The 14,395-nt window shown below is 42.6% G+C and overlaps 2 long non-coding RNA genes across 13 annotated transcripts; one reads left to right on the top strand and one right to left on the bottom strand.

The window, feature by feature from the left end:
• The first annotated feature begins 372 nt into the window (after positions 1 to 372).
• LOC127005814 (uncharacterized) lies at positions 373 to 10,672 on the top strand. Of its 11 annotated transcripts, none has more exons than XR_007758929.1 (4): positions 373 to 1,313; positions 4,325 to 4,386; positions 7,040 to 7,194; positions 9,678 to 10,672. It is a non-coding gene; the product is annotated as an uncharacterized LOC127005814 (long non-coding RNA). The 11 variants fall into 11 exon arrangements; XR_007758926.1 differs by having other exon boundaries at positions 4,325 to 4,355; positions 9,678 to 10,671; XR_007758928.1 differs by lacking the exon at positions 9,678 to 10,672 and adding an exon at positions 7,195 to 7,838 and having other exon boundaries at positions 7,040 to 7,163.
• On the bottom strand, positions 1,340 to 7,954 carry LOC127005815 (uncharacterized). Of its 2 annotated transcripts, none has more exons than XR_007758934.1 (2): positions 7,827 to 7,954; positions 1,340 to 1,911 (listed from the first exon to the last, which is right to left on the bottom strand). It is a non-coding gene; the product is annotated as an uncharacterized LOC127005815 (long non-coding RNA). The 2 variants fall into 2 exon arrangements; XR_007758935.1 differs by lacking the exon at positions 7,827 to 7,954 and adding an exon at positions 5,213 to 5,435.
• Positions 10,673 to 14,395: the final 3,723 nt, after the last annotated feature.

Below are 14,395 nucleotides of genomic sequence, written 5' to 3'. Positions count from 1 at the left end.
TATTTGTATACTTTGTTGTTGTCGTTGTTGTTGTTTACCCATTGTTGATGTAGTGTTTCTATGTGATCTTTTTCCTGGTATTCTTTTTCTGCATTACCCTTTCTCCGGTGTCATTTTTCTTTATTTCTCGTGTGCTGGTGTGGTGTGGAGGATTTATATCGCCTTGCTACAGCTGAGTCTCCTTCACCCCAGAGAAGGCTCACCCGTGCCAACATACCTCACCAAAGTCCTTAATCCTAGTTGTTCGTTTTGCTAATGTTGTGTTTTGTATCTGATTTCTTTTTCCTGGTATTCCTTTTCTGTATTATCCTGTCTCCGGTATTATTTTTCTTTATTTGTCGTGTGACAGTGTTGTGTAGAGTATCTACATCGCCTCTGCCTGGTGCCGTATCTTTGTCCTTTGTCGATAAAAACACGTCGCAATAACTCGTTACCTATCCTTTCTTTGTTTCCAAAATGTTGATTCCTTTGTCGATGAAACTAAACCAACTCAAAATCATATTTTTCTTTCTTTGTTTCCAAAACGTCGATTCCTTTATCGATGAAACTAAAGCAACTCAAAACCATATTTTCCTTTCTTTGTTTCCAAAACGTCGATTCCCTTGTCGATGAAACTAAAGCAACTCAAAACCATATTTTCCTTTCTTTGTTTCCAAAACGTCGATTCCCTTGTCGATGAAACTAAAGCAACTCAAAACCATATTTTCCTTTCTTTGTTTCCAAAACGTCGATTCCCTTGTCGATGAAACTAAAGCAACTCAAAACCATATTTTCCTTTCTTTGTTTCCAAAACGTCGGTTCCCTTGTCGATGAAACTAAAGCAACTCAAAACCATATTTTCCTTTCTTTGTTTCCAAAACGTCGATTCCTTTGTCTGTGAAACTAAACCATCTCAAAACCATATTTTCCTTTCTTTGTTTCCAAAACGTCGATTCCCTTCTCGATGAAACTAAAGCAACTCAAAACCATATTTTCCTTTCTTTGTTTCCAAAATGTTGATTCCTTTGTCGATAAAAACACGTCGCAATAACTCGTCATCCTTTCTTTCTTCTCAAAAAGTCGATTCCTTTGTCGATAAAACTAACTTCTTTTAAAGGTCAGTATCCCACCCCGACATTTACGTCAGGGTCAGCATCCCACCCCAACATTCAAGCTGGGGTCAGCATCCCACCCCGACAATTAAGTCAGGGTCAGCATCCCACCCCGACAATTATGTCAGGGTCAGCATCCCACCCCAACATTCAAGCTGAGGTCAGCATCCCACCCCGACAATTAAGTCAGGGTCAGCATCCCACCCCGACAATTAAGTCAGGGTCAGCATCCCACTCCGACAGATGTGTTTCTATCGTATTTTTTTTTCTGGTGTTCTTTTTTCTGTATTTTCCTTGTGCTGGTTTTCTCTTTCTTCATTTGCCTTTTTCTGGTGTTGTTTCTATATCGGCTTTTCTTGGTGCCGTATCTTGCTACAGCTGAGTCTCCTTCACCCCAGAGAAGGCTCACCCATACCAATATACCACACCAAAGGCCTTCATGCTGGATTTTTTTAATGTGTTTTTGTTTTATTTTTCCTTTTCTCATCTGTGCTTCTATTTTATCTATTTCCTGGGATTCCTCTCATGTGTTATCCTATTTCTGATGTTCTTTTGGTTTATTTTCCTTATTTTCGGTGTTTCTTCTGTAATATCCCTGTCGTGGAGTTGTTCTGAAATCGCCTTTCCTTGGTGCTGTGTGCTGATACGAATGAGTCTCCTTCACCCCAGAAAAGACCCGCCCACACCAACACACAACACCAAACGCACTCCCATCCCCCGTCCCTGGACACTAGGGATCTACGGCACCGCCATGGGCGCCCCGAGGGAGCCGAGACGCCCTGCCGGAACCCATGAGCCCCGCGACGCTCGCCAGGGAGACCTTGGGCCTCCCTGACGCTCCCCAGCACCGCCGAGGCGGGGGAGGGCGGGAACTCCAGACAACTGCAGAACAACTCCAGACGGGAATATTAAATTAATCGTAAACACCGTGACGGCGCAAAGGCTCCGTTTGTCGAGTCTGGGATGGCAGGAAGCCGGCAGAATGTTTTCGGCGCGGCATCCGTTTACCTCTTTGTTTCTGATTTCTCTCATTGTTTTTTGAGAAAGAGAGAGTTCTTCTTTCGTAAGCAATATAAAGAGAACGGGAGACATGACAGCGTATTTAGGGTGATATTCATTTCCTTCTATTCCTCATCAAATGTTTTCGGTGTTTTTGTTAAACTTTATCTTTTTTCTCTTTATTTTTGGTCTAACAGGTCTCTTCTCGATCTTCAATGAGACAAATACTTAATTAGTGAAGGAGCTGATTAAATAGTTAGTTGTAAGGTTATTTATTTATATATTTATTTATTTATTAATTAATTAGTTTATTTTCTTCTTTCCTATGTTTTCTTTTTCTTTTTCTTTTCTTCTTTGATGTTTTCTTTTCTTTTTGTTTTTTTCTCTTTTTATATAATTTTCTATTCTTGATGTTCTTATTTTCATCCCCCTCTTGCGATGTCCTTTGGTCCGGGTGAGCCTCTTTCACCAAGGAAGAGACCCACTCGTCATTTTCTTGATGTTACTGAGAGCCGAAAATGTGGATGATGACTTTTTCCTTTTTAAGATGTTGTGTTTCTATCGCATTCTTTTTTCTGGTGTTCTTTTTTCTGTATTTTCCTTGTGCTGGTTTTCTCTTTCTTCATTTTCCTTTTTCTGGTGTTTCAATATCGGCTTTTCTTGGTGCCGTATCCTGCTACAGACGAGTCTCCTTCACCCCAGAGAAGCCTCGCCCGTACCAACATACCACACCAAACGCCTGTGTGCTTGATTATTAATTGTATACTTTTTTGTTGTCGTTGTTGTCGTTGTTGTTGTTGTTTACCCATTGTTGATGTGTTTCTATGTGATCTTTTTCCTGGTATTCTTTTTCTGCATTACCCTTTCTCCGGTGTCATTTTTCTTTATTTCTCGTGTGCTGGTGTGGTGTGGAGGATTTACATCGCCTTGCTACAGCTGAGTCTCCTTCACCCCAGAGAAGGCTCACCCGTGCCAACATACCACACCAAAGTCCTTAATCCTAGTTGTTCGTTTTGCTAATGTTGTGTTTTGTATCTGATTTCTTTTTCCTGGTATTCCTTTTCTGTATTATCCTGTCTCCGGTATTATTTTTCTTTATTTGTCGTGTGACAGTGTTGTGTAATCTACATCGCCTCTACCTGGTGCCGTATCTTTGTCCTTTGTCGATAAAAACACGTCGCAATAACTCGTTATCCTTTCTTTGTTTCCAAAATGTTGATTACTTTGTCGATGAAACTAAACCAACTCAAAACCATATTTTCCTTTCTTTGTTTCCAAAACATTGATTCCTTTGTCGATGAAACTAAACCAACTCAAAACCATATATTCCTTTCTTTGTTTCCAAAACATTGATTCCTTTGTCGATAAAACTAAACCAACTCAAAACCATATTTTCCTTTCTTTGTTTCCAAAACATTGATTCCTTTGTCGATGAAACTAAACCAACTCAAAACCATATTTTCCTTTCTTTGTTTCCAAAACATTGATTCCTTTGTCGATAAAACTAAACCAACTCAAAACCATATTTTCCTTTCTTTGTTTCCAAAATGTTGATTCCTTTGTCTGTGAAACTAAACCATCTCAAAACCATATTTTCCTTTCTCTGTTTCCAAAACATCGATTCCTTTGTCGATAAAACTAAACCAACTCAAAACAATATTTTCCTTTCTTTGTTTCCAAAACGTCGATTCCTTTGTCTGTGAAACTAAACCAACTCAAAACAATATTTTCCTTTCTCTGTTTCCAAAACATCAATTCCTTTGTCGATGAAACTAAAGCAACTCAAAACAATATTTTCCTTTCTCTGTTTCCAAAACATCAATTCCTTTGTCGATGAAACTAAAGCAACTCAAAACAATATTTTCCTTTCTTTGTTTCCAAAATGTTGATTCCTTTGTCGATAAAAACACGTCGCAATAACTCGTCATCCTTTCTTTCTTCTCAAAAAGTCGATTCCTTTGTCGATAAAACTAACTTCCTTTAAAGGTCAGCATCCCACCCCGACATTTACGTCAGGGTCTGCATCCCACCCCAACATTCAAGCTGGGGTCAGCATCCCACCCCGACAATTAAGTCAGGGTCAGCATCCCACCCCAACAATTAAGTCAGGGTCAGCATCCCACCCCAACATTCAAGCTGAGGTCAGCATCCCACCCCGACAATTAAGTCAGGGTCAGCATCCCACCCCATCAATTAAGTCAGGGTCAGCATCCCACCCCAACATTCAAGCTGAGGTCAGCATCCCACCCCGACAATTAAGTCAGGGTCAGCATCCCACCCCGACAATTAAGTCAGGGTCAGCATCCCACTCCGACAGATGTTGTGTTTCTATCGTATTTTTTTCTGGTGTTCTTTTTTCTGTATTTTCTTTGTACTGGTTTTCTCTTTCTTCATTTGCCTTTTTCTGGTGTTGTTTCAATATCGGCTTTTCTTGGTGCCGTATCTTGCTACAGCTGAGTCTCCTTCACCCCAGAGAAGGCTCACCCGTGCCAACATACCACACCAAAGTCCTTAATCCAAGTTGTTCGTTTTGCTAATGTTCTGTTTTGTATCATTTCTTTTTTCTGGCATTCCTTTTCTGTATTATCCTGTCTCCGGTGTTATTTATCTGTATTTATCGTGTGACAGTGTTGTGTAGAGTATCTACATCGCCTCTACCTGGTGCCGTATCTTGCTACAGCTGAGTCTCCTTCACCCCAGAGAAGGCTCACCCATACCAATATACCACACCAAAGGCCTTCATGCTGGATTTTTGTAATGTGTTTTTGTTTTATTTTTCCTTTTCTCATCAGTGCTTCTATTTTATCTATTTCCTGGGATTCCTCTCCTGTGTTATCCTATTTCTGATGTTCTTTTGGTTTATTTTCCTTATTTTCGGTGTTTCTTCTGTAATATCCCTGTCCTGGAGTTGTTCTGAAATCGCCTTTCCTTGGTGATGTGTGCTGATACGAATGAGTCTCCTTCACCCCAGAAAAGACCCGCCCACACCAACACACAACACCAAACGCACTCCCATCCCCCGTCCCTGGACACTCGGGATCTACGGCACCGCCATGGGCGCCCCGAGGGAGCCGAGACGCCCTGCCGGAACCCCTGAGCCCCGCGACGCTCGCCAGGGAGACCTTGGGCTCCCTGACGCTCCCCAGCACCGCCGAGGCGGAGGAGGGCGGGAACTCCAGACAACTGCAGAACAACTCCAGACGGGAATATTAAATTAATCGTAAACACCGTGACGGCGCAAAGGCTCCGTTTGTCGAGTCTGGGATGGCAGGAAGCCGGCAGAATGTTTTCGGCGCGGCATCCGTTTACCTCTTTGTTTCTGATTTCTCTCATTGTTTTTTGAGAGAGAGAGAGAGAGAGTTCTTCTTTCGTAAGCAATATAAAGAGAACGGGAGACATGACAGCGTATTTAGGGTGACATTCATTTCCTTCTATTCCTCATCAAATGTTTTCGGTGTTTTTGTTAAACTTTATCTTTTTTCTCTTTATTTTTGGTCTAACAGGTCTCTTCTCGATCTTCAATGAGACAAATACTTAATTAGTGAAGGAGCTGATTAAATAGTTAGTTGTAAGGTTATTTATTTATATGTTTATTTATTAATTAGTTTATTTTCTTCTTTCCTATGTTTTCTTTTTCTTTTTCTTTTCTTCTTTGATGTTTTTTTTTCTTTTTGTTCTTTTCTCCTTTTATAAAACTTTCTATTCTTGATGTTCTTATTTTCATCCCCCTCTTGCGATGTCCTTTGGTCCGGGTGAGCCTCTTTCACCAAGGAAGAGACCCACTCGTCATTTTCTTGATGTTATTGAGAGCCGAAAATGTGGATGATGACTTTTTCCTTTTTAAGATGTTGTGTTTCTATCGCATTCTTTTTTCTGGTGTTCTTTTTTCTGTATTTTCCTTGTGCTGGTTTTCTCTTTCTTCATTTTCTTTTTCTGGTGTTTCTATATCGGCTTTTCTTGGTGCCGTATCCTGCTACAGACGAGTCTCCCTCACCCCAGAGAAGCCTCGCCCGTACCAACATACCACACCAAACGCCTGTGTGCTAGATTATTATTTGTATACTTTGTTGTTGTTGTTGTTGTTGTTGTTGTTGTTTACCCATTGTTGATGTGTTTCTATGTGATCTTTTTCCTGGTATTCTTTTTCTGCATTACCCTTTCTCCGGTGTCATTTTTCTTTATTTCTCATGTGCTGGTGTGGTGTGGAGGATTTACATCGCCTTGCTACAGCTGAGTCTCCTTCACCCCAGAGAAGGCTCACCCGTGCCAACATACCACACCAAAGTCCTTAATCCTAGTTGTTCGTTTTGCTAATGTTGTGTTTGGTATCTGATTTCTTTTTCCTGGTATTCCTTTTCTGTATTATCCTGTCTCCGGTATTATTTTTCTTTATTTGTCGTGTGACAGTGTTGTGTAGAGTATCTACATCGCCTCTGCCTGGTGCCGTATCTTTGTCCTTTGTCGATAAAAACACGTCGCAATAACTCGTTATCATTTTTTTGTTTCCAAAATGTTGATTCCTTTGTCGATGAAACTAAACCAACTCAAAACCATATTTTCCTTTCTTTGTTTCCAAAACGTCGATTCCTTTGTCGATGAAACTAAACCAACTCAAAACCATATTTTCCTTTCTTTGTTTCCAAAACGTCGATTCCCTTGTCGATGAAACTAAACCAACTCAAAACCATATTTTCCTTTCTTTGTTTCCAAAACGTCGATTCCCTTGTCGATGAAACTAAACCAACTCAAAACCATATTTTCCTTTCTTTGTTTCCAAAACGTCGATTCCCTTCTCGATGAAACTAAAGCAACTCAAAACCATATTTTCCTTTCTTTGTTTCCAAAATGTTGATTCCTTTGTCGATAAAAACACGTCGCAATAACTCGTCATCCTTTCTTTCTTCTCAAAAAGTCGATTCCTTTGTCGATAAAACTAACTTCTTTTAAAGGTCAGTATCCCACCCCGACATTTACGTCAGGGTCAGCATCCCACCCCAACATTCAAGCTGGGGTCAGCATCCCACCCCGACAATTAAGTCAGGGTCAGCATCCCACCCCGACAATTAAGTCAGGGTCAGCATCCCACCCCAACATTCAAGCTGAGGTCAGCATCCCACCCCGACAATTAAGTCAGGGTCAGCATCCCACTCCGACAGATGTTGTGTTTCTATCGTATTTTTTTTTCTGGTGTTCTTTTTTCTGTATTTTCCTTGTGCTGGTTTTCTCTTTCTTCATTTGCCTTTTTCTGGTGTTGTTTCTATATCGGCTTTTCTTGGTGCCGTATCTTGCTACAGCTGAGTCTCCTTCACCCCAGAGAAGGCTCACCCATACCAATATACCACACCAAAGGCCTTCATGCTGGATTTTTTTAATGTGTTTTTGTTTTATTTTTCCTTTTCTCATCTGTGCTTCTATTTTATCTATTTCCTGGGATTCCTCTCCTGTGTTATCCTATTTCTGATGTTCTTTTGGTTTATTTTCCTTATTTTCGGTGTTTCTTCTGTAATATCCCTGTCGTGGAGTTGTTCTGAAATCGCCTTTCCTTGGTGCTGTGTGCTGATACGAATGAGTCTCCTTCACCCCAGAAAAGACCCGCCCACACCAACACACAACACCAAACGCACTCCCATCCCCCGTCCCTGGACACTCGGGATCTACGGCACCGCCATGGGCGCCCCGAGGGAGCCGAGACGCCCTGCCGGAACCCCTGAGCCCCGCGACGCTCGCCAGGGAGACCTTGGGCTCCCTGACGCTCCCCAGCACCGCCTAGGCGGGGGAGGGCGGGAACTCCAGACAACTGCAGAACAACTCCAGACGGGAATATTAAATTAATCGTAAACACCGTGACGGCGCAAAGGCTCCGTTTGTCGAGTCTGGGATGGCAGGAAGCCGGCAGAATGTTTTCGGCGCGGAATCCGTTTACCTCTTTGTTTCTGATTTCTCTCATTGTTTTTTGAGAGAGAGAGAGAGAGAGAGAGAGAGAGAGAGAGAGAGAGAGAGAGTTCTTTCGTAAGCAATATAAAGAGAACGGGAGACATGACAGCGTATTTAGGGTGACATTCATTTCCTTCTATTCCTCATCAAATGTTTTCGGTGTTTTTGTTAAACTTTATCTTTTTTCTCTTTATTTTTGGTCTAACAGGTCTCTTCTCGATCTTCAATGAGACAAATACTTCATTAGTGAAGGAGCTGATTAAATAGTTAGTTGTAAGGTTATTTATTTATATGTTTATTTATTTACTTATTTGTTTATTTATTTATTTATTTGTTTATTTTTTTCTTTCCTACCTTTTCTTTTTCTTTTTCTTTTTTCTTTTCTTCTTTGATGTTTTCTTTCCTTTTTGTTCTTTTCTCCTTTTATATAATTTTCCTTGTGCTGGTTTTCTCTTTCTTCATTTTCTTTTTCTGGTGTTTCTATATCGGCTTTTCTTGGTGCCGTATCCTGCTACAGACGAGTCTCCCTCACCCCAGAGAAGCCTCGCCCGTACCAACATACCACACCAAACGCCTGTGTGCTAGATTATTATTTGTATACTTTGTTGTCGTTGTTGTTGTTGTTGTTTACCCATTGTTGATGTTGTATTTCTATGTGATCTTTTTCCTGGTATTCTTTTTCTGCATTACCCTTTCTCCGGTGTCATTTTTCTTTATTTCCCGTGTGCTGGTGTGGTGTGGAGTATTTATATCGCCTTTTCGTGACGCCGTATCTTGCTACAGCTGAGTCTCCTTCACCCCAGAGAAGGCTCACCCGTGCCAACATACCACACCAAAGTCCTTAATCCTAGTTGATCGTTTTGCTAATGTTGTGTTTTGTATCTGATTTCTTTTTCCTGGTATTCCTTTTCTGTATTATCCTGTCTCCGGTATTATTTTTCTTTATTTGTCGTGTGACAGTGTTGTGTAATCTACATCGCCTCTACCTGGTGCCGTATCTTTGTCCTTTGTCGATAAAAACACGTCGCAATAACTCGTTATCCTTTCTTTGTTTCCAAAATGTTGATTCCTTTGTCGATGAAACTAAAGCAACTCAAAACCATATTTTCCTTTCTTTGTTTCCAAAACGTCGATTCCCTTGTCGATGAAACTAAACCAACTCAAAACCATATTTTCCTTTCTTTGTTTCCAAAACGTCGATTCCCTTGCCGATGAAAATAAACCAACTCAAAACCATATTTTCCTTTCTTTGTTTCCAAAACGTCGATTCCTTTGTCTGTGAAACTAAACCATCTCAAAACCATATTTTCCTTTCTTTGTTTCCAAAACGTCGATTCCTTTGTCGATGAAACTAAAGCAACTCAAAACCATATTTTCCTTTCTCTGCTTCCAAAATGTTGATTCCTTTGTCGATAAAAACACGTCGCAATAACTCGTCATCCTTTCTTTCTTCTCAAAAAGTCGATTCCTTTGTCGATAAAACTAACTTCCTTTAAAGGTCAGTATCCCACCCCGACATTTACGTCAGGGTCTGCATCCCACCCCAACATTCAAGCTGGGGTCAGCATCCCACCCATACAATTAAGTCAGGGTCAGCATCCCACCCCAACAATTAAGTCAGGGTCAGCATCCCACCCCAACATTCAAGCTGAGGTCAGCATCCCACCCCGACAATTAAGTCAGGGTCAGCATCCCACCCCGACAATTAAGTCAGGGTCAGCATCCCACTCCGACAGATGTTGTGTTTCTATCGTATTTTTTTTCTGGTGTTCTTTTTTTCTGTATTTTCCTTGTGCTGGTTTTCTCTTTCTTCATTTGCCTTTTTCTGGTGTTGTTTCAATATCGGCTTTTCTTGGTGCCGTATCTTGCTACAGCTGAGTCTCCTTCACCCCAGAGAAGGCTCACCCGTGCCAACATACCACACCAAAGTCCTTAATCCAAGTTGTTCGTTTTGCTAATGTTGTGTTTTGTATCATTTCTTTTTTCTGGCATTCCTTTTCTGTATTATCCTGTCTCCGGTGTTATTTCTCTGTATTTGTCGTGTGACAGCGTTATGTAGAGTATCTACATCGCCTCTACCTGGTGCCGTATCATGCTACAGCTGAGTCTCCTTCACCCCAGAGAAGGCTCACCCATACCAATATACCACACCAAAGGCCTTCATGCTGGATTTTTGTAATGTGTTTTTGTTTTATTTTTCCTTTTCTCATCTGTGCTTCTATCTTATCTATTTCCTGGGATTCCTCTCCTGTGTTATCCTATTTCTGATGTTCTTTTGGTTTATTTTCCTTATTTTCGGTGTTTCTTCTGTAATATCCCTGTCGTGGAGTTGTTCTGAAATCGCCTTTCCTTGGTGATGTGTGCTGATACGAATGAGTCTCCTTCACCCCAGAAAAGACCCGCCCACACCAACACACAACACCAAACGCACTCCCATCCCCCGTCCCTGGACACTAGGGATCTATGGCACCGCCATGGGCGCCCCGAGGGAGCCGAGACGCCCTGCCGGAACCCCTGAGCCCAGCGACGCTCGCCAGGGAGACCTTGGGCTCCCTGACGCTCCCCAGCACCGCCGAGGCGGGGGAGGGCGGCAACTCCAGACAACTGCAGAACAACTCCAGACGGGAATATTAAATTAATCGTAAACACCGTGACGGCGCAAAGGCTCCGTTTGTTGAGTCTGGGATGGCAGGAAGCCGGCAGAATGTTTTCGGCGCGGAATCCGTTTACCTCTTTGTTTCTGATTTCTCTCATTGTTTTTATTTTTGAGAGAGAGAGAGAGAGAGAGAGAGAGAGAGAGAGAGAGAGAGAGAGAGAGAGAGAGAGAGAGAGAGAGAGAGAGAGAGAGAGAGAGAGAGAGAGAGAGAGAGAGAGAGACCATTTTAATATGTATAATGTTTCACTTTCACGCTGTATTTCTGTTTTTAGTGTTCTGTAAAGGAGGTGTTGTTGGATGTTCCAGCCTTGTGCCTGTGCCCGTAGGTGTAGTTGCTTGAATTGGTGCTCTAAGTGTCTTAAGAGTAGACTTGATATTGTTTTTTATGTTGCGTTTGTTGGTGTGTTGTGATTTATTCCTTTTTCGATGATGCTGCACCATTGAACGCAGGAGAGAAGAAGAGAGCCGGTAGGCCTGTACGAGGCAGCTCCTTTGACCCTAAGCTCCCGTGTATCTAACCCCACCTAATATCGCTGTCCATGACCATTGTTCTAATTTGCTGTCTAATGTGATATATTTTTTTTTTCATATCATGCTCCACTTCTTCCTTTAGTTTATTCCAGTTTTCTTTCTTCAAATGATAGGTTTTGGGGTTGGTGTGGTGATGGCTTCACTTGTCAGCGTTATGATTATAAGCCAATGGTCTGAGGTGGTGAGTGGTCCTGGGTTAATTATTGCGTCATGTGAGGCTTTGTTGCGGGATGTGACACTGTCGGGAGTCGTGTCTGTGTTCTGAGTGAAGAATGTTGGGAAATTCCGTCCTTGGTAAATAGCTTTTCCATTTTGAATAAATACTGCAAGACTTATTCCGACAGTTATTTTTTCTTATTTTTTTAAGTAAAGGAAACAGCTCAAGGGCAAAAAAAAAAAATAATGAAAAAGAGCCCGCAAATCACTGCTCCTATAAAAAGATCTGTGTTCGGCGTTGAGGTCGCCAATGATGTGTGTGGGGTGATTGTTGTATAATAATTTGTGAGTGTCTGGGTATGGCAGGCATGGTCTTCTTGGGGGAATGTATGTTGTTGCTATAGACAGTGCGGCTAGTTGTAGTAGTAGTAGTAGTAGTAGTAGTAGTAGTAGTAGTAGTAGTAGTAGTAGTAGTAGTAGGAAAAGAGAGAGAGAGAGAGAGAGAGAGAGAGAGAGAGAGAGAGAGAGAGAGAGAGAGAGAGAGAGAGAAACCACATGAAACAGGTGACTCATAAACACTTCCTCCTCCTATTTCTCCTCCCTGCCCTCCTTTTCCCTCTCCTCCTCCTCCTCCTCCTCCTCCTCCTCCTCCTGCGTAACTTCCTTCCTCCCCAATGACCCTTACACCTGAGAGAGAGAGAGAGAGAGAGAGAGAGAGAGAGAGAGAGAGAGAGAGAGAGAGAGAGAGAGAGATGACGGAGGAAAGGGAGAAAAGTACGCGTAGCCATAAAGGGAGGGTGTGAGAGGAGGAAGGGAGAGAGAGAGAGAGAGAGAGAGAGAGAGAGAGAGAGAGAGAGAGAGAGAGAGAGAGAGAGAGGGAGGGAGGCAGGAAGGGAGGGTGGGAGGTAAGGAAGGGACGGAGAGAACGATATATGAAGGGAGGCAAGAATTGAAGTATGGCAGGGAAGGAGGGAGAAAGTGGAGGAATGGAGGGAGGAAAGGGTAGGAGGAGAGAATGAAGGAGGGAGGGACAGAGGGAAGGAAAGATAGAAAAAAAAGGATAAAGGGAGGGAAAAGGGGAGGAAAAGGAGGGAAACGGAGGGAGAACGGAACTCTGCAAAGAAGGGAGAGAAAAGCGATAGGAGGAAAATGGAGAGAAAAGGGAGAAAAGAAAAATGGAAGAGAGAGACGGAGGGAGGATGGAAGGAAGAGACTAAAAAAAAAAAAAAGGAAGAGAGGGAGGAAGAAACATAGCAAAGGAAAGGGAGAGAGAATGAAAGGAACAAAGACAGGGAGGCAGGAGTCAAGGGAGAGGAAAGAAAGGAAAAGGAGGTAGAGAGGGAGAGAAAGGAAGAAAGGATAATAAGGGAGAGAAGGAGGGGGAGAAAGGAGAGATAGAAAATGATGGAGAAAGGGAGAGAAGAGAAGGAAGGAAAATGAGGAAGGGAGAGAGAAATAAAGGGAGGAAGGAGAATAAGGGAGGGAAAGAAAATGAAGGAGGGAAGGAGAGAGAGAATAAAGAAGGAAAGTAAGAGAGGAAGAAAGAGAAAGGAATTGAGGAAGATGAAGAGGGAGAGGGAGAGAAAAGAAGGGAGGAAGGAGAATAAGGGAGGGAAAGAAAATGAAGGAGGGAGGGAGAGAGAAACAAGAAGAAAAGTAAGAGAGGAAGAGAAAGGAATGGAGGAAAATGAAGAGGGAGAGGGAGAGAAAAGAAGGGAGGAAAATGAGTAAGGGAGGGAGAGGAAGGACGGAAGGAGAATGAGGGATGGAGGAAAGGAAAGGAAAGAAGGAAGATGAGGGGAAAAGGAAGAAATGGGAAGGGAGGAAAATAAGGGAGGGAGGGAGAGAAGGGAAGAAGAGAAACAGAAATAAGGAGGAAAAAGAAAAGGATAAAGGAAAATGAGAGAAAAGGAAAAAAGAATAATAAGGAAGAAAGGAAGAGAAAGGAAGGAAAATGAAAGAGAAAGGGAGGAAAGGGATGGAAAGAAAATGAGGGAGACAGGGAGAGAAGGAAAGGAGGGAAAATGAAGGGGAAAGTGAGAGATGAGAGAAGAAATTAAGGGAGAAAGGAGAGAAAAGAAGGAAAGAAAATGAGGAAGAAAGGTAGGGAAAGGAAGGAAGAAAATTGAGGAAGGGAGGGACAGGAAAGGTGGAAGGAAAATTAATGAGGGAGGGAGAAAAGGGAAGGAAGGAAAAGGAAGGAAAAGAGAGGGAAGGAGAGGAAGGAAAAGGAGGGAGGAAGGGAGAAAACGGAAAAAAGGAAAGGGAACGGGAGAGGAAGAGAAAGGGAAGAAGGAAAATGAGGGAAGGGGAGGGAAAAAAAAAGAAGCAGAAATAATGAAAAGGAAAGTAAAAAGAGGAGGAAAGGGAGTAAAGAGAAGGAAATAAAATTATAGAGGAAGGGCGAGAAGAGAAGCTAGGACGCTGATGGAGGGAGGGAGAGAAAGAAGGGAAGAAAGGGAGATAAAAAGATAGATAGGGGAAGGAAGGAAAATGAATGGGAGAGGAAGAGAAGAGGAGAAACACAAGGGAGGGAGATGAGGAAGAGAAATGAGAGAGAAGGAGAGAAGAAGGGAGGGAGAGAACGGAGGGAAGATAATGCGAGACTGATGGACGGAGAGGAAAAAAACGATGGAGGAATGCAAGTAGCGGCCTCCTCCTCCTCCTCCTCCTCCTCCTCCTCCTTCTCCTGTTTCTCCTCCTCCCTTTTTCTCTCTCCGGCATCGATGTTGTGAAGAGATTTAAAGATGCGGGCTGCCAGGGTGATATAATTGGCCCTCTTTTGATAGCTTCCTTTCACACCCTACCCTCTCTCTCTCTCTAAATCTCATTCCCTCCATCCTCTTCACTTAATCTCCCTTCCCTTTTCCTCCCTTCCTCTCTTCCTCCCTTCCTCTCTTCCTTCCCTCCTCATCTTCTCCTCTTCCTTCCCATTCCTTCTAATTGTTCCCCTTTTCTCATTCTCTCCTTCCCTCCATTCCTCTCCCCCCTCCCCCCCCCCCTTTCTCTCCCTCCCTTCTAGATTACC

Source organism: Eriocheir sinensis, chromosome 31 (genome assembly GCF_024679095.1).
Source record: "Eriocheir sinensis breed Jianghai 21 chromosome 31, ASM2467909v1, whole genome shotgun sequence".
In the NCBI taxonomy this organism is placed as follows: Eukaryota; Metazoa; Arthropoda; class Malacostraca; order Decapoda; family Varunidae; genus Eriocheir; species Eriocheir sinensis.
This window is presented reverse-complemented; position numbering and strand designations above follow the sequence as displayed.